The sequence below is a fragment of the Budorcas taxicolor genome, chromosome 19 (genome assembly GCF_023091745.1).
Source record: "Budorcas taxicolor isolate Tak-1 chromosome 19, Takin1.1, whole genome shotgun sequence".
Lineage (NCBI taxonomy): Eukaryota > Metazoa > Chordata > Mammalia > Artiodactyla > Bovidae > Budorcas > Budorcas taxicolor.
In genome coordinates this window covers 52,804,022-52,825,385 of record NC_068928.1, presented here as the reverse complement: position 1 = coordinate 52,825,385, position 21,364 = coordinate 52,804,022, and positions in this window count along the sequence as shown.

Here is a 21,364-nt window from a genome sequence, read left to right as displayed (position 1 = left end):
TGTCCCGCAGAGAGGCGCATGCATTACTCACAGCGCAGGGTTCCTGGACCACATGGGAGGCAAGAGGGAGACTAGTGGGGAGGGAGCGTAGTCGGCGGGGCTGGGCACGGGCTCCCAGCTCTCTCTCGATGCCCACCGTCTGTGCCTTGCCTTCCTCTGCCGGATAGCGTTCCTCAACTCTGGCTGAGTTCCTACTCGATACATTCAAAAAAGCTTTTTATTCTGAGAACTTCCAGACCTGTTTATAAGGAGAGAGAACAGTGTAATGCTCACCCACATCCTCAGTGCCCAGCTTTGAAAACGATCAGCTCATCCAATTTGCTCCCATCAACACGTGCCCCCGTGGACGGTTTGGAAGCAAATCCCAGACATCGTGGTTCCTCTGTAAACACTGGAAGAACACTTTTGTTGAAGGTCTCCCTTTTCTCTTTCCAGGCAGGGAAGCGTGTTAACTTCATTTTGTGAGGGTTTCTCACAAGACTTTTTTCTGCTCTTTGGGCAAAACCAGCTCCCAGAATCAGATGAGCTGGGGTTTATCCTCCTTCATCAGCTGTGTGACTTATGTCCAAGGCTTCCCCTCTTCCCATTTTTGCTTCCTTGTTTGGAAAAATGAGATCCCACTGGTACTGCTCCTACAGTATTCCAGCAGGCATCTAGCAGGTCCCTGATGATATCGGTGATGAAGGTACCAAGACACAAAGCAGATCCCACAGCTAGGAGGCTGCTGGGACCCAGATACCAACCTTAATCTGCAGACTCCAAAGCCTGTTACCTATTTTATACCTTGGGCATGGTCAGCATACCCAGTCAGCGTGGTTTTTAGGGCCCATTGAGCCAGCGACTCAAAAGTCCAGTGGCTTTTGGTTATGATCTGGATGAACCCCTGAAACACCCCTCTCTTGGACACCAGGATTGGGAGTCCTGGGGAAGCGGTTTCTTCAAGAACCCAAGGCCCATGGGGATGAGCAGCAAATAGCGTCTCCCAGCCCATGGGAGGGTGGGGAGAGGGAGGAGGACAGGGACGAGAAGAGGGAGAAGGAGAGGGACGAGGAGAGGGCGTCTCCCTCCACTTGGATGTAGGTTCAGCTCTTCCCACCTGGAAACAGGTGCTCTCAATGTAACCCTGAATCTATGGGTTGTAAGGAATAAATACCCAAATGAGATGAGTTGACTAAAGTGGGCTTTCTGCAGGCAGTGCAGCAAATGTCATGTTAACCCCTGGACGTCTGAAATATGGAGAGCCCTCAGAGCTCCTTTATCCCTCTTGCTTCTGTCATTCCCAGGAATGGCTCATCTCAACTATTTGCCTGCCTCTCTTTCCTTTCTCTCCTCCAACTTCTCTGCATTTCCGCAGCTCAGCCTGACTGCTCTACCCTCTTGGCCCTTCGATGCAGGTCATTCTTATTAGTACAGAATCAAAGGACCAGCCAGGGTCAGGTGACTAGACCCATACCTGGCTCAGTGACCATGGCTTCTGGTACTAACTGGGTTTGCTTGCTCCTTGGAAGCAAAGCTATGACAAACCTAGACAGCATATTAAAAAGCAGAGACATCGCTTTGCCAACAAAGGTCCATATAGTCAAAGCTATGTTTTTTTCCAGTAGTCATGTACAGCTGTGAGAGCTGGACCATAAAGAAGGCTGCACACTGAAGAACTGATGTTATCCAATTGTGGTGCTATAGAAGACTCTTAAGAGTCCCTTGGACAGCAAAGAGATCAAACCAATCAATCTTAAAGGAAATAAACCCTGAATATCCATTGGAAGGACTGACACTGAAGCTAAAGCTGCCATACTTTGGCCACCTGATGCGAAGAGCCAACTCATTGGAAAAGAGCCTGATGCTAGGAAAGATTGAGGGCAGGAGGAGAAGGGGCCAACAGAGGATGAGATGGTTGGATGGTATCATTGACCCAATGAATAGGAGTTTGAGCAAACTCTGGGAGATCGTGAAGGACAGAGAAGCCTGGCATGCTGCAGTCCATGGGCTCACAAAGAGTTGGACACGACTTAGCAACTGAACAACAACAACTACCTGGGTATTCAGGTCCTGGGGTCTGAAGGACAGGCTAGCCCAGAAGAGGAACAGGAAGGGACACCTCTCTGGAGTGGACAGGCCCTCCCCAGGGAGACACTCGGGGTGAGGGGCAGTTGGGCCCTTGACTCTCTGATAGTGAGACTCTCGTACCCTTGAACCTTTCAGTAGTGGGAGAAGGCAGTCAGGTTCTTGACCCAGGAGGATGGCTCTGTGCCATTGGCTCAGAGAGGTTTGGTCCACCAGGGGATTCCTGTGGGGGCTGCACCTCCTGGGCCCTGAGATCGCTTACACCCTGATGGGGGCAAGAGCCCTGTTCGAGGTGATGATGTCAGAACACTGGCCTCGTCTCTGACCGTGTCTCCTGGCAGCAGGGGAGGGCAGCAGCCGCTCCAGGCTCGGACGTCGCCTGGAAGGCATGTCTGGGGCTGCTACTCTCTAATTGACTGCCAAAGAAAATATTTTTTGCAGGTTCCTTGTGAGCCGAGAATGGAAACACAACACGCAGCAGGATGAGTAGGGGAGGGAGGCCTGCCTTTCTCCGAGAGCTGGGGAGACACCCGGGGATGGCATGACTTGGGCACAGCTGGGTCGGCAGGACCTGGTGGCCAGGAGGGACCCAGGTGAGCAGAGTGGCCAAGAATAGGGAAGGCCCAGGACCAGGGCAGATGATGGGGTTGTTGGGGAAGTGTGTGCTCTAAAAAGGTGAATGAGATGACTCAGGCTGAACTGAAGGGCTCTAGCTTAAAATAAACAAACAGAAAAAACAAAAGAGAAAGAACCCTAAGATGTATAGAAATCAGTTGGAGTTTTGAAAACTCAAATAAACAGAAAGAAAAATTATATAATCAATATTCATACACACAGAAGTTATGTTAGTACTTTGGCATCTATTATCCATTTTTTATTTGCATGTATGTATATGAACACATATGTAGCAAGTAATATAATATGTTCTACTTTGTAGCTGCCTTATTTTAAACCCAGGAAGGTATCTGAAGATTTCTCTATGTGATTATTTCTCTGCAATACTATTTTTAACATCTGCATGGCATTCTGATGTAGGCTCTGCCCAGGAGGCAGGATGAAGTTGCCAATGGCAGTGCCAGGCTTGATGGTCCCTATAGCTCCCAGTCCCAAAGAGTAAGCAGGTGTCCTCAGCCGTTACTATGGCAAAATACTTGAGGAAGGCTATGATTGGCTGGGCTTGGCTCCTAGGCCCATCCTTAAGCCAATCACTGTGGCCAGCAGGATTGAGGGCTTTGATTGGTTAGGCCTGAGGCACATGCCCGTCCTGTAGCCAGGAGGAGGCTAAGGGGAGGGCTGCAGAGCGGACGAAAAGCACTGATCCCCCCACAGACTGAAAGCCAATAGGAGCTCCCATAAATATGCATGGAAAGAATGTCCAACAAGGTAGCAGGTCTGAGACTAAAGAACTGTGAGACACGGTCCTTACCCTGAAGAGTCTTACAATTTGAGGGAGACCCCAAAATATGTAAAACCAATTAAAGAAAGGTGAAATGACAAAAATGAAATAAACACAACAGAAGGACTTTATGGCAGGCCAGACCTGGGTTCAAGTCCCATTTCCACCGTGATCTTGGCCAGTCTCTTTACTTCGTTGGACCTGAGCTTTCTCATCCATAAAGGGGAAGCAATACGCACCACACTCATCGGGTTACAGTGAGAATTCAACCTACTGACATAAAAAGAGCCCAGCTTGGAGTCTGGCACGTAGTAAGTGCTTGGTGCGCATGTGTGTGTGCTAAGTCGTTTCAGTCCTGTCTGACTCTTTGTGACCCTACGGATGGTAGCCCACCAGGCTCCTCTGTCCATGGGATTCTCCAGGCGAGAATACTGGAGTGAATTGCCATTTCCTCCTCCTGGGAATGGAGTGAATTGCCATTTTCCTCCTTCCTGACCCAGGGATGGAACCTGTGTCTCTTAAATCTGTTGCGTCGGCAGGCAGGTTCTTCACCACTCGAGCCACCTGGGAAGCCCCTTGGTAGAGGGTAGTTAATATTAGTAGGGGCAAGGTTTGTGCAAGGGAGACACAGATGCTTGGAACAAGCTGAAAGGTGAATGGCGGCTTCATCACAGCACAAGATGGAAACCACTCAAATGTCGGTTGGATGATGACTGGATAAGCAAAACGAGCTGCCTCTGGACCATAGATTAGGATTTAGACATCACAAAGAGTGAAGCGCTAACACAGAGAACTTCAAACACATGCTCGGTGAAAGAAGCCAGACACAGAAGGCCACATATTGTATGATTCCGTTTATATGAAGTGTTCAGAATAGGGTCAGGGCTGAAGGAGAGAGGCAGGAGAGATAGACAATTTCTTTTTGAAGTGATAAAAATGTTTTAAAATTACCTATGGAGATGGCTGCATCACTGGGAATGTGCTAAAATACTATAGAATTGTATACTTTAAATGCATGAATTGTATGATATGTGAATTATATCTCCATATAACTTTTTTTTCTCCCCAAAGACATGTGAATGATGGAAACTGGATCTTGAAAGCTGGGTTAAATTGGGGCAGTCGGGGCAGAGAAGCTTTCCCTGGGCAGAGGTGGGGAGGGATGTGCAGAGAGGGGAGATAGCCTGGCTTGGGGGCATGGACCTGGGCTAGGACAGGATGGCCTGGGCACGGAGCATCTGAGGAGAAGTTGGCAGGGAGGGTGAGTGAGGGGCTTAGGATAGGAGAGCCACTGAAACCGAGTCCCCCTAAAATCGGTTTCTTCTGCCAAGTTTGTGACCGGCCTCTCTACTCAGAACGTGATTCCCAGGGACTTCCCTGGTGGTCCAGTGGGTAGGACTCTGAGCTTTCACTGCAGGGGGCACAGGTTCGATCCCTGGTCAGGGAGCTAAGATTCCACATGCTGCACGGCATGGCCAAAACCCAAGCAACCAACCAACCTGATTTCCTTTCTTATCCAACACCTGCTTTGCTCAAGATTGAGGAGTATCAAATAAAATGGGGGATTGAAACAGCCTACCGGTCCCTGTGTCCTTGTCCTTTGAAGTAAAAGTTTTTGCCTCATTCTCCCAAGCCTCCCCCGAATCTCAGCATGGCTGGCTAGAGAGTTCCTGATTAGGAAATGTGCAGATGTAGAAACAAAGAATATTTGTTGGTCAGAGAAACTGGTAACAATTTAGGCTATAAACCAGCCACGTAGCAGAATCACTGAACTCCCAGTTCCCTGAAAGATATAGATAAATAAATGTTTGACACACATTCCTAAGTGGCTTTTATGGGAAGCAGCCCCCCTCCAGCGAAAACTGCTGATACAAGCAGGTCACCTTCCCTGCATCATGGGTGCCCTGGCTGGAGAGGTACCGAAAGACACTTTTTGTTCTGGGACAAATACATCAGGACGTACAGAGACGTGCACACAGCTTAAGTTATGAGCAGATACACACCTGCAAAGTGAAGACACTGAGCGACTGCCATCCAGAACAGTGGAGAGATGGCCTGTTGCCAGCACTGGGACACACCTCCTGGTCACTCCCTCCCACTGACCTTAGTCCTGACTGCTAGCACTGGGCAACCACCGTGACAGGCTTGTCTTATAGAGCAGACCACCCTAAATCCACATCCCCCCTTTTCAAAAACCTGTCCAGTCATTTTTGCAAAGATGACTTTATTCATATAGAAAATGCAGGGACTTCCCCGATGGTCTAGTGGTTAAGACTCCAAGCTTCCACTGCAGGGGTCGTGGGTTTGATCCCCAAGGAGGAAACTAAGATCCTGCATGCATGCTGCAGCCCAAAAGAAAGAAAGAAAATACAGCCACTGTTTAATTTCTTGCCAATAGTTTGTATTTATCTGTATTAGGGTGACCATCTCAGAGGGAAAGGTGCCAGGTGGCAGGAATCATGTCTATAGAGATTGCTTGACCCCTGGAATATCCAGAATTTGGTCCAACATTTCCCTTCTCTTCTTGGGGAAGCAGCCCAGAAAAGACATAAAGGATAGTTCTGCCTCTGCCAGGATGGGAAAAAATGGCAAACGCGTGGCGGTTGGTGAGTAAGAGAACCGCACCCAGCAATGACAGGTGTGAGTGGCCCGGCTGAGTGTGTGGGTGAGGACCCCCGGGTGCTGATTTGGGCTCAGTGTTGGATGAGGTTTTTAAACCATTCTTCTTGTTTACACCTGTCGAGCTGGAGTTTTCCTTTCCTTTTCTTATTTTAATTATGGAAGTGAAAGTGTAAGTCGCTCAGTCATGTCTGACTCTTTGCAACCCCATGGACTGTAGCCTGCCAGGCTCCCCTGTCCCTGGAATTCTCCAGGCAAGACTGCTGGAGTGGGATTGCCATTCCCTTCTCCAGGGGATCTTCCCAACCCAGGGATCGAACCTGGGTCTCCTGCATTGCGGGTAGATTCCTTACCTTCTGAGCCACCAGGGAAGGCTTCAAGGATTTGTGTGTCCTCCTTAGTGCAAGGGTAGCCCCTCCCATTAAGTGAATTATTGAGGAGTCATGCTAATCTTCTCTGTATCATTCCAATTTTAGTACGTGTCCTGCTGAAGTGAGCACTGGAGTTGTCTTTGATTTGCTGGGGAAAGCAAACCACACAGAGACCCAATGTCTCAACAAGAGCCAGCCGCATCAGCTGCAGAGACCCCGCTCTGAAAAGATTGAGACATCTTCCTTAGTTTGCTCGTTTCTCACAGAAGGGGCAGACTGGGGACCACCATTCTGGGATCAGCCTTCGGACTGGGCTCCAACCAGCCGCTCTGAAGTTAAGCTCTGTGGCCCCGATCAGGGGTGGGGCAGACCCTGCTGCCCACACACTTGACAAGGGTGGGCCTGAGTCTGGGAGCAGAGCTGGGGAACGGAAGGCTGCAGAGTGAGCTGGCTGAACATGCTTTTCCCAGAAACACACTCGGAATGCTCATCTTTTTTTTTTTTTGAGGCTTTCTTTTATCACGCTCAGCAAAGCTCTGTGTGCCAAAGCTCCTTGATGAGGCTGGATGAGTAGGAGGAAATTTAACTTGTGAAAAGTTAACCTTCAATAAAGAAAACAAGAAAGGCTGTGTGTCTTGAGCTGAAGGCTTTTATAGCAACGAGGCCAAGTTTATGGCCATGAAATGTGCTGATAGCATAAAAGCACCCAGGCTCGCCTCATCCCAGCCACACCCCAGTTTCTCACGAAGGTTCTCCTCAGTCTCTCTACTGCCATCTGCCAAGGGCCACCTCCGTGGCCCAGCTACTCCAGTCGCCAGGCACCTACTTGCTCTTCTCCTCGCCTCTTTCCCCAGAGTCACACTGTGGGGAGCTCAATTGCAGTGTGTTCTGTGTTTGGGCTTTGAAAACAAGAGACAGTGATAGAGCAGCACCCGATAAGGAAGCAGAGAAGGGGGTTATGATCGTTCATATCATACCTGAAAATTCTAGAAGAATAAGTCATACCTATTCTCATTTATTTCCTCTCCAAGAATGGTTCAAAATATAGAGCGTCACTTGCGGTGCTAAGGACTGGGCATAGAGAAATGTTTGAGGCATGGACTCTTCTTCTAAGCTACTTGTTATCTAATCACAGACAGACATAAAGACAATTCCTATAATGAAATGGGAAAAATATTACAACAGCCTCCTTTGTTGGTTAAGATATTCTCAATTATAAGTAACTATGCCTCATACCCATACGGTCTTAAACAGTAAAGCAGATTCACTGCCTCACATAATTGAAGAGTCCTGTGGAGGGTGGACGACGCTGTGATTGATCAAGGTTTACCCATTCTCTATGTATCTGCTTCTTTCTCAAATTGGATTTCCTCAAGGTCACAAAATGGCTGCCAGTGCAACCAGGCTATATGCTTTCACATTCAAGTTGCTTTCTTCAGCCATGGACCAGAAGCCTTCAACTTTTCTATGGACTGGTTACTAGCATAGACTTAGAGTCCTACAATCCCAACCTTTAACTCTGTCTCTGCCATCTTCTGGTCTTGTGGGTCTGGGCAATTTACAAATCTTACTGTCTTGTAAAGTCCAGAGAACAGCAGCACCAGGCTCACTGGCTTGTGGTGAGAAGTAATGAAGTGAATGAGACCAAACACTTAGCATAGCCCCAGCCTAGGGGGCGCTGGTTGCATCCTGAGCTTCTTGCTTTCCCTGGGGGACCCACACCTCTCCCACACAGCCCAGACACTCTGGGGAGAGCCGAGTCTTCCCCAGCTCCAGGCATGAGACTCAACCCATCCTCTGGCCTTGGTTATCAGTTTAGTGCTGGGCATGTGCCCCCAGGCTGGCTCAGAGAGAGTCAAGACGTTTGCTGGGGGTTGTGGCCAATCATTTCCAAGATAGTGACGATGACAGCTCCCATCCCACCACCTCTTCATGGATGCGACCTTGGGATGTTCCTCCCGTGAGTGATAAGGACTGCGGTCCATCCCCTTGAATACGGGCAGCCCTTTGTGACCACTGCAACCAACAGAGCAGAAAGGAAGTGATGCTGTGGGATTCCTGAGGCTCGATCATAAGAAAATCACGCATTCCTGCCTTGTTCCCTGGGATCCCAGGTGCCATGCTCTGAGGAAGCCCAAGCAGCTCTGTATGCGGAGGAACCAAGTTCCCAGCCAGCTCCAGCGCCAATCTGTCAGCCACATGAGTGAGCCATCTTGAAATGGATTCTCCAAGCCCCAGTTTATCTGCTCCAACTGATGCCATGGGGAGCAAGGATGAACTGTTCTTGTTAAGCCCTGTCCAAATAGCAAGTTTATAAGCAAAATAAAAATTTGGGGGGTGATCTGTTGTACTGAAAAATGTAACCAGGACAGGAATTTGGAAAAAGAGATTCCCTCTGCCATTTAAAGGTTTGAAAAAGAGCTGGAGCCACTGCAGCCATTTTGGCATCATGAAGGAAGCCGCTGTGAGGCTCAAGCTGCTGCTACAGAGGACAGAGAGAAGAGATGGACCTGAACCTAGGCCTCCGAACAGGGCTGAGCTGCTGGCTCAACCGTCCATGATGCCCACACAGCCCCTGTACTTTCCAGTTACTATGAACAGTAATATCCTCTCCAACATTTAAGCCTTTCTGAATTGTATTTGTTACTTATAACCCAAAGCATCCTAACTAGGACATCTAGTATCACCGACAGGATCACCACCTGGGTTTAAGGCAAGGGAAATGTCCTGATCAGGCGTCTTAGAGCAGTAACAGTGGTGGCTCTATGGGGCTGGCCTGGACAGAGCTGGGAGGCAGGGAAACAGGCTGGGACAACTCCTGGGTCAGAGAAGGTGGGGCTCCGGGGGATGGGTCTGGAGAAGAGCGCTGCTGAGGGCAATTCACGGTGCTATGTTTGATCCTCTGTGTGACAGAGATACTAAGTATCACTCAGACGGGCAATTGAGCTGTTGACCCTGATTTGGAAAAGGTTGCACCAACCTTTCCCTACCCCCTCCCCTCCACACCCATGGGATGGAAAACTTCCTTTCCATCAGTGTCCTCACTGGCGGCAAGGAGGGGCTACAGATCTCCAAAAGGATTCAGGAAAGGCCCCGAGGGAAGTGGAAGTTTCCAGGCCCAGCAGCTTGGAGGCTCGTCTGCTGCCCACCACGCTAGGACAAACCTCTGCCCCTGCTCCGCCCACTGCCCGCCCTCCATGCGTTCTTGGCCCGTCCCCACCCAGCCTGACCTCAGCCCATCCCACCTTCCAGTCTAGCTCCGCGGGCCTCCCTGCCCCCACGCCCCTCACACAGCTGGGAGTTGTTACTGCAAGTTCTCAGATGTTTACTGAAGGCCTCCCTCGGCATTTTCTCTCCTCTGGCAACACAGATTCTTAAAGAGGCCCGGCTAGTTTTCATCCTCTGGGCCTCGGGACACCCTCCCTCTGGGTTCTCCCCAGAGGTGCCCTCTTGACCTCGTGTGGGGCGCAGGTGCCAGCTTCGGGTCAGCTAGGGCCGGCAAGCCAGAGGACTCCCTTGGTGGTCAGCCCTGGGGCCGTGGTGGCCAGGCCACTCTGACGGGGTGGGGGCGGCCACCTAACCAGCCTCCTTTTCCTCCTTAGCTACAGGGTGTTCACCCCCACCCTGAGGAAGCTCAGAAGTCCCTAAGACCTAGTCCTCCAGGGATGCCAGTCAAGGTTCCCCCCAGCTGGGCCTCACCCCCAGACTGGGTGAAGAAACTCAGGCGCATCCAGGCCTGGGCAGCCCACAGCCCAGAAATACCCCACTGCGCCACAATGAAGAAAACCCTTCTTGAAGGAGCTGAGGCTTTTAAGCACTTTCAGAAATCCTCTGACCCTGCATGAGACCAGGCAGGCTGCCCGTGCTCGTGTCCAGCTGGCCCCGCCAAGGTCAGAGGGAGCTGCCCGGCCCAGCGGGCGGAGGAGCTGGCCTGGCCCGCCGTGCGGTCAGCAGTGGGGCCTCCTCGTTGTTCTCAAGGCCAGGGCCACCAAGGAGGGTGCCCCCGGGGGCCCGCCCAGCTGCAGCATCGGCTCCGTGCCAGCAGGGGCCAGCTCCCCTCTCCTCTTCTCTGAACCCCAATCAACACAAAGCCTTCAAATTACTGGGAAGCCTGAACCCCAGTCCTGCAACACTGCCTGTGGGCTGGAGGGGGTGGGGAAAGGTTTATGGCTGGGCCGGGGTGGAGGGGCACAGGGGTCTCTAACAGGGGTCTTTGAAAGAGTCAATATTCCTGAAGGTCCTGGCAGTGAACTGGACCTCCACAAACATCTGGTCACAATGATAGAAGATTCATAAACATCTTGCATGGGCTGAATGTTTGTGTCCCCCTGAAATCCACATGTTGACAACTAACCCCCAGTACGATGGCATTAGGAGGTGATCTGGTCAGGAGAGGGAGCCTCTGGAATGGGGTTAGTGTCCTAATAAAGGGCATCCCAGGTAGTGCTAGTGGTAAAGAGTCTGCCTGCCAATGCAGAGGGCATAAGAGATGGAGGTTCGATCCCTGGGTTGGGAAGATCCCCTGGAGGAGGGCATGGCAACCTGCTCCAGTATTCTTGCCTGGAGAACCCCATGGACAGAGGAGCCTCGTGGCTACTATCCACTGGGTCGCAAAGAGTCGGACACAACTGAAGTGACTTAGCATGCATGCATGTCTTAATAAAGGGGAACTCAGAGAGCACCTTCACCCTTCTGCCCTGTAAGGACACAGCAAAAAAAAAAAGATGGCCATCAATGAACCAGGAAGAGGACCTCATCCAATGCTGAATCAGACTCCGGACTCCAGCCTCCAGAACAGCGAGAACTAAATTTCTGTTTTATAAGCCTCCAGGCTGTGGTGCTCTGTTAGAGCATCCTGAGCAGACTAACACCCACCTCACCCTCATGACACGAGGGACTGTGGCCCATGAAAGCCTTCAGCTGCCCCAGTGACATCCCCTGGAGAGAGGAAGGGTATCAGCCCCCCTTTACTGAGATCAAGCTAAGCCTCAGAGAGGTGAAGGCTTCTGCCTAAGAACATCAAGCTGAGAGGAGTCAAACCTGGATACGTGATGCTGAGGCTGTTTCACCGTCTTTTGCATTGGATCCATCTGAAAACTGGAAGTCACCTTGCTTGTCTGGTTATAGCTGCAGGATGAACAGCAGGGGCGGCCTGGTGTGGCAGCCATAGGGTAAATCCAGGGCAAACAGGGGCTCAGCTTTGGCTTAGATGCTTTCAAGTGGCACCTCCTGGTGAAATGTAATTCAAGACAATGCCCTCTAAGATGAAAAGGTGGGTGGAAAGGGGTAGCCAAAGGCCTCCCCTGAGGCTGGCTTTTCAGTGCAGACTTGGGAAGGCCCCAGCAGCAGAGCAGGCAATGATATAGCCACCAGCCCGAAAGATGGTGAAGGTCAAAAGCAGCCCTGGTTACCAGCACCACCCTCCTAAGTGGTTGTGTTGCCAAGGCAACGCTCCTCCCGAGTTACCCATCCCCATACAGGGTCTGCTGTGACTGAAGCAAAAGCCTCCTTGGGAAAGGCTTGAGGCTGGTCTGATGAGGACCAGCTGCTCAGCACACCACACACACAGTCACGGGGAGCTGCCCTGGGCACCGTCCCCCTCCAGGCAAGGTTCTGGGAAAAGAGGTCAGCGACCCCTCATCTCCCACCTGTGACAGCCTCCCTCCCCCTCGCTTTATTGAGCTGTCCTGGCCACACACCTGGTTCACCCCTGCTTTCTCCTCTCTAATCCTTCCCTCACCCCCATTTCAGCAAAAAGGAGGTGGAGTTTGGGGAGCCAGAACAGAGCTGACCTACCCAGAATAGAGCTGACCTACCTCCAGAAAGGCGGGGGCGGGGGGGCTGTGATACTGTAAAATGTCACCTACTGAGAAATATATACTGGGTCCTTGTCCCTAGTTCCTGGTATAAGAACTTCCAAAACCCTTGGAATTTCATGAGAGGGTGAGAGGACACCCTTTGGCGTTCGTGAGCAGCCCCTTTTTGTCCAAAACTGAGCTTATGAGAATGAGGTGGCTCTTGGTGGGCCCCTCAGTAACCTCAGGATGGGGCTGAGGTTGCCGCAGGAACCAATGAGCTTCATTAAAGCTTAGAATTTTTAGCCCCACCCCCCTGGCCTCTGGGAAGTGGTGAGTTTGTTGTTCCGTCCCCTTGTTGTGTCCAACTCCCTGCAGCCCTATGGACGGCAGCACGGCAGGCTTCCCTGTCCATTGCTATCCCCTGGAGTTTGCTCAAACTCATATCCGTTGAGTCAGTGATGCCATCCAACCATCTCGTCCTCTGTTGTCCCCTTCTCCAGGGCTGGAGTTAATCCTAATGGCCAATGGTTTAGCCAATCATGCTTAAGGAATGAGGTCTCCCTGAAAACTCCTAAAAGATGGGGTTCAGGGATCCCTGTGTGCAGGTGCTGGGAGGGTGGTGAGCAGGTGAGCACAGCAGCCCTGCACCCCTCCCCCTCCACACACCTTCCAACTGACTCTGTATCACATCCTTTATGCTGCTGCTGCTGCTAAGTCGCTTCAGTTGTGTCTGACTCTGTGAGACCCCGTAGACGGCAGCCCACCAGGCTCCCCGTCCCATCCATGGGATTTTCCAGGCAAGAGTGCTGGAGTGGGTTGCCATTGCCTTCTCTGTACATCCTTTATAATAAGCTGTTATTAGTACGGACAGTATCTCCCTGAGTAAGAATCACTCTAGCAAGTCCTACACCTGAAGAGAGGGTGGTAGGAACTCCCAACCCTAGCTTGCAACTGGTATCTGAAGTGGGGGTGAGTCATAGCTCAGTTAAGGAACTGAGCTCTTAACTTGTGCAGTCTGCTGTAACTGCAGGTAGTGTCAGAGGGCTGGAGACGTGGTATTAGAAAGGACGATACAGATTTGGTGTTCAGAGAGGGAAAGCTCTCATCTGGGGTCGGAAGTATTGTAACAATGGCACAGAGGGGCAAAGGCGAAAGAGCTTGCAAAGCTTCTGGGTGGCTCCCATAGGTGGCCAGTAGCTGTCACTGGTCCAGACTTCAGGACGCTTTGCAACTGAGTGACCCAGAATCCCTGGAAGGCTCGGAGATACAGATTGCAGTCCCTAGGGTTTCTGACTTAGGGAGACTGGGGCAGACCCGAGTACTTGCACTGCTAACAAGTTTCCCAGCTGCACTGGGCTGCTGTTCCACAGATTTTACACTTCATCTTCTTACAACTCCAAAAAAGATTCAAGTTCTAAGTGTTTGGGATTTTTTCTCCCAAGGTGTAGACGTGGGAGCTTCTGGCATAGTTTTGTATCAACGTTTTGTCTGAATGTATGAACTGATTCACTCATTCAACCAGGATTCAAAGGCTACCGTGCTGCTGCTCTGTGCTGGGCGTGCCTGGGATCTGATGGTGGAAAAGATGAAATCAGTCTAGAGGTGGCAGAGACATCCGAGAGGTTTGCCCATGCCCTGTGGGAGGATGTTAGGGAAATCGAAACGGAGGAAGGTCTTATTCAGGCTTCAGAACCTGGGGCTCAGGCCTCTGACCTGCTGCTTCTGACTCTCCTGGACACTGCCCAGATTCTCTGCCTGCCTGCAAGCATCCAAGTCAGGAAGCACTTTAGATAAGAAACGCTTGGAATTTAAGTTCCCGAGGACCTGGCCAATCTTCCAGGGGTCTAAATGAACTCCCTTGACTCACCAGGTGAAGCAAACAGCATTGTTAAAGTAAAAAATAAAGCCAGAGCTGCAGTTTTGCAGGTGAATTGATGTTATCAGTTTGCTACCTGGAATGATAAGTGGGATCCCCATCCCCAAAGCTGCAATTTGAAGTCTCACCTGTGGGGTGAACACAGCCTGGGACTCTCCTAACTGGGACTTCCCAGCGCTGGTCAAGTCTGGATGTAGGTTGTTGACCCAAGTTGGTGACATTACGTCTATTGTTTCTGTTTTTTTTTTTTTCTTGTAGTGACTGTGTATTGAAATTAAGTCAAATAATCCCCTATTAAATGTTGAAACTGTTTGTTGTGTGTGATGAGTGGTTTCTCAACAAATCCTTCAAACCTAAAATGAAGTAAAACTTTTGGCAAAACCAAAGATTATTGAGTGGGGGAATGAAGAGTGTCATGGTCACGGGACAGGGTAGCTGCCTCCAGGCTGTAGACAGAGGCTTTCCCAAGAGTTCAGGCATCTGAGTCACTGGCCCCTAGAGTGTGGTCCCCAGAGTGTGGCCTGAAGACCAGGAGCGCTGGCAATACTAGAAGCTGCTTAGAAATGCAGAAGCTCAGGCCCCTTTTAGTAAGAGCCTGAGATCCGAGGCTCCTCCAAGGTTGAGAGGCTCCCAGACTTGAAGGATAAAAAAGAATTAACCTGGTGAAGAGGAAGGGAGTGTTTCAGAAGAAGAAACCATCTGTGTGCAGTCTAAGGAAGAAAAGAAGTTCTTCTGAGCAGAGCTAGGATTTGGGGGTGGGTGGTGAAGAAACCTCTTTGCTTGTGAAGGATCCATCTCTAGGCTGCTCCTGGGGTCTGAGGCCATCTCCAGGATTAGGATCAGAGGGATCAGAGGTGATGGTGAGCTTGGTGAGGCAGAGACCCCAAGCCTGTTCCTGCCTGGCCCTTGCTAGCAAGAAGCGAGGCCGGGCCACCGTGACTCCGGCCCTGCGCTCTCCCTGTCTTACCCGGGCGAGGCTAGGACAGCTCCGTCCTGGGGCCCCTCGGCCCCCTCTGGACCAGCTGCCTGGCCTCCCTGAGACTCCTAGGTTCATCTTCAGCCTTGTTCAGTCCCTCTCCCAACACCCCCAGCTTTTCTCTCTCTAGATCACAGCCTGCAGCCGGCTCCCCATGATTCCTCCAAACCGGTTCTAACTGCCCCTCTGTCCGGGTGAGTGTGTCCTTCTTTCTCTGTCTCTGCCATCTCTGCTGGTCACGTGCTTGTCTCCTACAGGCAGAGACCCCAGCTCAGCCTGGAGGGGCCTCCAGGAGAGCCTCCTGTCGCGATAGCCTGAACGCACATATGTGGCGCGGGCATCTGTGCGGACGGATCGGACTGGCACTCGGGCAGCGATTGTGTGGGGACCGGGGAGCCGGGAGAAGGGCTCTGCATTCCTTCCCTGACATTTTGCAACGACCGCATGCTTGGCTCTGAGCTCCTGGCGTCCCCACCAGCGACATTCTTTCGGCACATCAGCTGCTGCCACATCAGACCTTTCCTGTCCAGCGCTCCCTGAGGCCCCGGGGCCTGCCACCTTTGCCCAGGGCCACATGGGTGAGGCACCAACCAGTCCTCCTGAATTCTGGCCATTTCAGGAGGTCTGAGCCGCCTTGTGTGAGGCTGTGGCCATAACCTAGAGGCTGAGGGCCTGAGCAGGGGCAAACGGCTTTTTAAAAACACTTCATTGTGTGACATTTTCACCTCCATGAAAAAGTAAATTGAATAAATTACAAAGAAACAAAGAAAACCTCTCCTTGCCCAAAGGATACACCAGTGTCCTCGGTGTGGGGTGGGGGGGGCGGGGGGGGGGAGTTGCCCGTAAATCCCCTTCCCCAACAGAAGCATCAACATGGGCCACAAGCTCCTCATCCCCAACCATGCGCACCCCAAACCCATAACTGGGGCTCCCCTGGGCCCCTCCCAGGGATCACCCGGGGCTGCTGCCCAGTGGAGGGGGTGGGGGTTAGGTCCCAAAGGAACCTCTGGGTTGTTTGGGGAAGGAACACATGGGAAACAGAGACTCAGTAGACAACGGTGAGTGCTCAAGGCAGGCTTGTTCCACGTTTGTCCCGGTTGATGGTGTGTCTTGCATCTCTTTCACGTCAGCACGCAAGGGGTCCCTGAAGCCCATTTGCACAGCTGTATAGTCTTCCACCCCTCAGAGGGCCTGGAATGTATTTACTCCTCAGTGCACCTGAGTCTCCCTCCTGTGTTTAGGGAACCTGCCATCAAGTGAGCGGAAAAGATCAGGTCACTGCTCTCAGATGCCCTCTCAGGCCCTTGAGTCTTCAGCCTGCAGCCGGTGAGACAGGGCTGGTCCAGGGAGCTTGCTGGTGGCAGTGGAATGGTCACAGCGACAGCGTCCAGAAGCCGGGATCCCATGAGGCAGTAAGCACATCCATGGGCTGCCAGTTTTATATATATATATATACATATATACATATATATTTATCTTAGTTCTCCAACCGGGGATTGAACCCATGCCCCTGCAGTAGAAGCCTGGAGTCTTAAATACTGGACCTCCAGGGAAGTCTCATCTGGTGGTTTTACTTCTAACCCGACTCTCTGGGTCCTGCCGTCTTTGGCTTTCTGATTACGTGCGAGGAGCTGATTACAAATAGCACTCCTTTCAGCAGGAGATAGAGTCTGTTTTGCCAACCACTGGCTCCCTGCTGGCCCCGGGATGTTGGAGGTGAGTTCCAAGCCTGGGCCTCAGGAGGCCTTGCATCTTGAATCATGGAACCCTGCCACCAGGTGACCAAGCCTGGGTCATGTCCACCAGGATGGGAAACGATATAGAGGGATTCCTGCTGTCCCAGATGAAGCCTCAACACGAGTGAGCCCAGCCAACCCTGTGCAGAGCCAAGATGGCCCATCGCAGCCGAGCCCAGTGGACCACACATAGATGCACGGTGGTGGGAGTGAGCTGCTAAGTTTTGTAGTGGTTAGCGCCTTGTGGAAAGTTCCCTGGAGCACTGCTGCTGCTGCTAAAGTCACTTCAGTCGCGTCTGACTCTTTGTGACCTCATGGACTGTTGCCTGCCAGGCTCTTCTGCCCACAGGATTCTCCAGGCAAGAATACTGGAGTGGGTTGCCATGCCCTCCTCCAGGAGGTCTTCCTGACCCAGGGATCGAACCCAGGTCTCATGTCTACTGCATTGGCAGGCGCAGTAGACTGCCATTTACCACTAGCGCCTGGGAAGCTTACCTGGAACACTGCTGCTGCCAAGTCGCTTCAGTCGTGTCCGACTCTGTGCGACCCCATGGACGGCAGCCCACCAGGCTCCCCCGCCCCTGGGATTCTCCAGGCAAGAACACTGGAGTGGGCTGCCATGTCCTTCTCCAATGCATGGAAGTGAAAAATGGAAGTGAAAAATGAAAGTGAAGACGCTCAGTCGTGTCCTACTCCTAATGACCCCATGGACTGCAGCCCACCAGGCTCCTCCGTCCATGGGATTTTCCAGGCAAGAGTACTGGAGTGAGCTGCCATTGCCTTCTCCCACCTGGAACACTAACCTTCCTTAATTCCTGCTCAGTTCCTCAGCCTGGTTCTCTAGCCTCCCCGCTCATTCTGCGAGCATCCTAATTCCTTCTGTAAATCCCTTTTCTGCTTAAATTCACCAGTGTGTGTGCGAATGTCAGTGACTCAGCCGACTTTTTGTGATGCCACGGACTGTAGCCCACCAGGCTTCTCTGTCCATGGAATTCTCCAGGCAAGAATACAGGAGTGGGTTGCCATTTCCATCTCCAGGGGGTCTTCCCGACCCAGGGATTGAACCCGGGTCTCCTGCATTGCAGGCAGATGCTTTACCGTCTGAGCTACGAGGGAAGTCCTAAGTTCACCAGAGCTGGTTTCTATTTTAAGCAACTAAGAAGGTTGGCTGGTATAGAGATTGGTGGTAGAAATGGATATCAGGTAATGGACCTTCAGGGAATCAGGGGCTGAAAGCAGAGAATGACCCATGTTCACACACACACACACACACACACACACACACACCAGAGCTGCCGCAGTTTAAAAGACTGAGGCTGTGAGGTGCTGCTGGGGATACAGAGCAAATGACTCATGCACGCTGCCGGGGAGACTGGGCTTTGGGAGAGCTAAATGCACGGCCCAGCAAGTCCACTCCTAGGTAAGCACCCAAGAGAAATGAGCCTGCGTATCCACCAAAGCACATCACAGGAATGCTCGGAGAAGCTTTATCCCAAACACCAAAACACTGGAAACAGCCCCAAAGCTGTAGAACAGGTTGATGAATTGTGAGGAATTCAGACAATGGAATTCTGCTCTGCTGCCTGGAACAACACACTGAACCTTGGACAAAATATTGAGCCAAACAAGGTTTCCACGGAAGGGCACATACTCTGATTCCTTTATATGAAGTTCAAGAAGAGGAAAGGTTAATCTACGTTGACAGAAGTCAGATCAGTGGCTGTGCTGAGGGTGGTGGTATTAACCAGGGGGAGAGGCGGGAGGAAGCCTTCTGGGGATGAGGGAAGATTTCTCTGTCTGGGTCTAAGTGGTGGGTCCATGGTATGTAGATGTAATATCAAAATGAACTGAGCTCATTTTTGTATGCATGCATAGATATAAATATGTGTAGGTATATGTGTATGTTATACCCCAGAAAAGTCATTTCTCCAAATCCCTCTGGCTGCCAGGGATGGGAGTTTGGCATTGCCCCCAGTGGTGAAGCTGCTGATTCAGTCATTGCCTGTGGTTCCCTGGAATGAGGTGTTCAAGCACCGCAGGGTCAGAGATGATTGCTTTTAATGGGACTAAAGCAAGGATGAAGCAAGTGAGGCACCTTAGGTGAAAATTTTAAGAAACATTCTGTCTCGGGGGATAGATGACTGGGGAAAGCCCTTTGTCCTTTTCTGTTACCTCCTTCCTGCTTCCTGAAAGGCAGACATGATGGCTGGAACCCCAGCAGCATTATGGACCATGAGGTAACCTTGAGAATGGTAGTCACATACTAAATGGTGTAGAAAGAGAAGGAGCCTACCTCCCTACTATGTGAGAGAAAAAGTAAGGATCTCAAGCCACTGCTATTTTCAGTTGTCATTATATGAAGCTGAAGCTAAAAATATCTAATATAGGTACATCTATCAGGGATCTAGCTTCCTCACTAGCTTGAGCAGCTGAGAGTGATGCTAACTATCTCAATTCATTGACTGAAAACTGGCCTTCCTCAGTTCAGTTCAGTTCAATTCAGTCGCTCAGTCACGTCCGACTCTTTGCGACCCCATGAATCACAGCATGCCAGGCCTCCCTGTCCATCATCAACTCCCGGAGTTCACTCAGACTCACGCCCATCGAGTCCGTGATGCCATCCAGCCACCTCATCCTCTGTCGTCCCCTTCTCCTCCTGCCCCCAATCCCTCCCAGCATCTGAGTCTTTTCCAATGAGTCAACTCTTTGCATCAGGTGGCCAAAGTACTGGAGCTTCAGCTTTAGCATCATTCCTTCCAAGGAAATCCCAGGGCTGATCTCCTTCAGAATGGACTGGTTGGATCTCCTTGCAGTCCAAGGGACTCTCAAGAGTCTTCTCCAACACCACACTTCAAAAGCATCAATTCTCCTCGGTACAATATAGAGAAAGGAATCCAGGAGCCAGAACCACTGAGGAATGGACTGTGAGCAGCCAGCCTCTAATCTGGAAAGACCCAGACAGCTGTCTTTGCCCCAAGACCTGGTGAAATCACTGGGAAAGGAGGCACCAGCCTTTTAGAAAGTACCCTGTGGCTTATCTCTGAAGGTCAGAGAGGGCCCCCTCTAGAGACACTGCCAGTGAGAGGGCTTCCTGATTGCAACGGGAGGGATGTGGCTAGCTGTTCATGAGATGCTCAGGACCAAAATAGATGGGCAGCTTGCAAAACTCTTACTTAATTCTTATCACTGAGAAAAAAACCCGAGCAGAGCCACCTTGGGAGGGTGCGGTCCCCTCCCAATTTCTGGGTCACTCAGAGCCCCCTCAGAGGCAAGTGGCCAAGCTTTTAGGCCCTGCACTTCAACAGTGTGCAGTCCTGACAACCTTCCTCCTGGCCATTAACCAGGTGACCGAGAGCTCCCGGGAAAGATTTTGTGGGCTCTTGTACACGCTTGGTTAGCAGGCTATCTTGAACTAGACCAGGTGCAGATCCCAGTGGGCCCTCCTGTTTTTCCAGACACAGCCTGATCGGAGCAGAGTGGTATAGCCCAACACCTGGAATGCGGCTGTTGTCCGCGCCAGCTCACTGCTTCTGTGCCTGCACCCTGCCGTCTCACTGTGCCACAGCCAAGGACAGGTGGCCCTGGCCACTTAGAAGAGGGCACCCCCACTGGACGTCTGAGGTGGCACCTGCCGCACTTGGTGCTGCTGTGGCCCGTTAGTGGTGACCCAAAGCCTAGAGTCAGAGCACAAGGCAGGCAGCTCACCTGCCATCCGTGGGATCGACACTAACTAGATTTGGGTTGTCCTCCCCACCCATCAGTCCGCCTTAGCGCTACCAGCCCTGGACTCACCAACCAGCGTGACGGCTGGACCACTGCTCCCCGAGCATGCAGGTGCCAAGGCCAAGGGATTTGCTGTCGCAAGAGTAGCCCATGACACGGAGGGTGAGGCCAGATCCCAAGGCTCCAGATAACAGTGAAGAAAGACAGAGGGATCTGGGTCTGAAGACATCAACAGCACATTAGCCAATCCTGGAACCGCCCAACTTCCAGATTCCTTCATACATTCTTTCATTATTTACTGCCGAACAGAACAGAACAGAACAGAACAACCCCAAACAAACCCCCAGCCCTGGGCTCCAGTCTGTGGCAGTGGGAGTCCCTCCCCGACCTGCACCCCTAGTGTGGGAGCCAGTGGTGGCCGAGCAGGACAGATTAAGCCCCAGGGCCAGACGCTCTGCGTCCAGTCCCCCTAACTCTGGACTCTGCTGGTTTAGCTTTTACACCCACGAAAGGAATGTTTCCACTAACAGACACCTCCAGGCTCCGCTGGCCAGAAGCTGAGACCAGCATCGACCAAGGGGACCACTCATGTGTTCAGGCAAATGGGATGGGTGAGGAAAGAAGGCGGGAGGCCTACCCTGGGCTGCTGGACCCTGACTGTCAGGGGGACAAACTTGCCACTTGAACGCCCATAAGGAGGATGGAAGGCACTCGGGGATTCCTTGGGCGTGTCCTCACACGGCTGATCCCATGGCTCAAGGTGGGGCTGCAGGCTTCCTTATAGTCTGGATCCACCAGGGCCCGG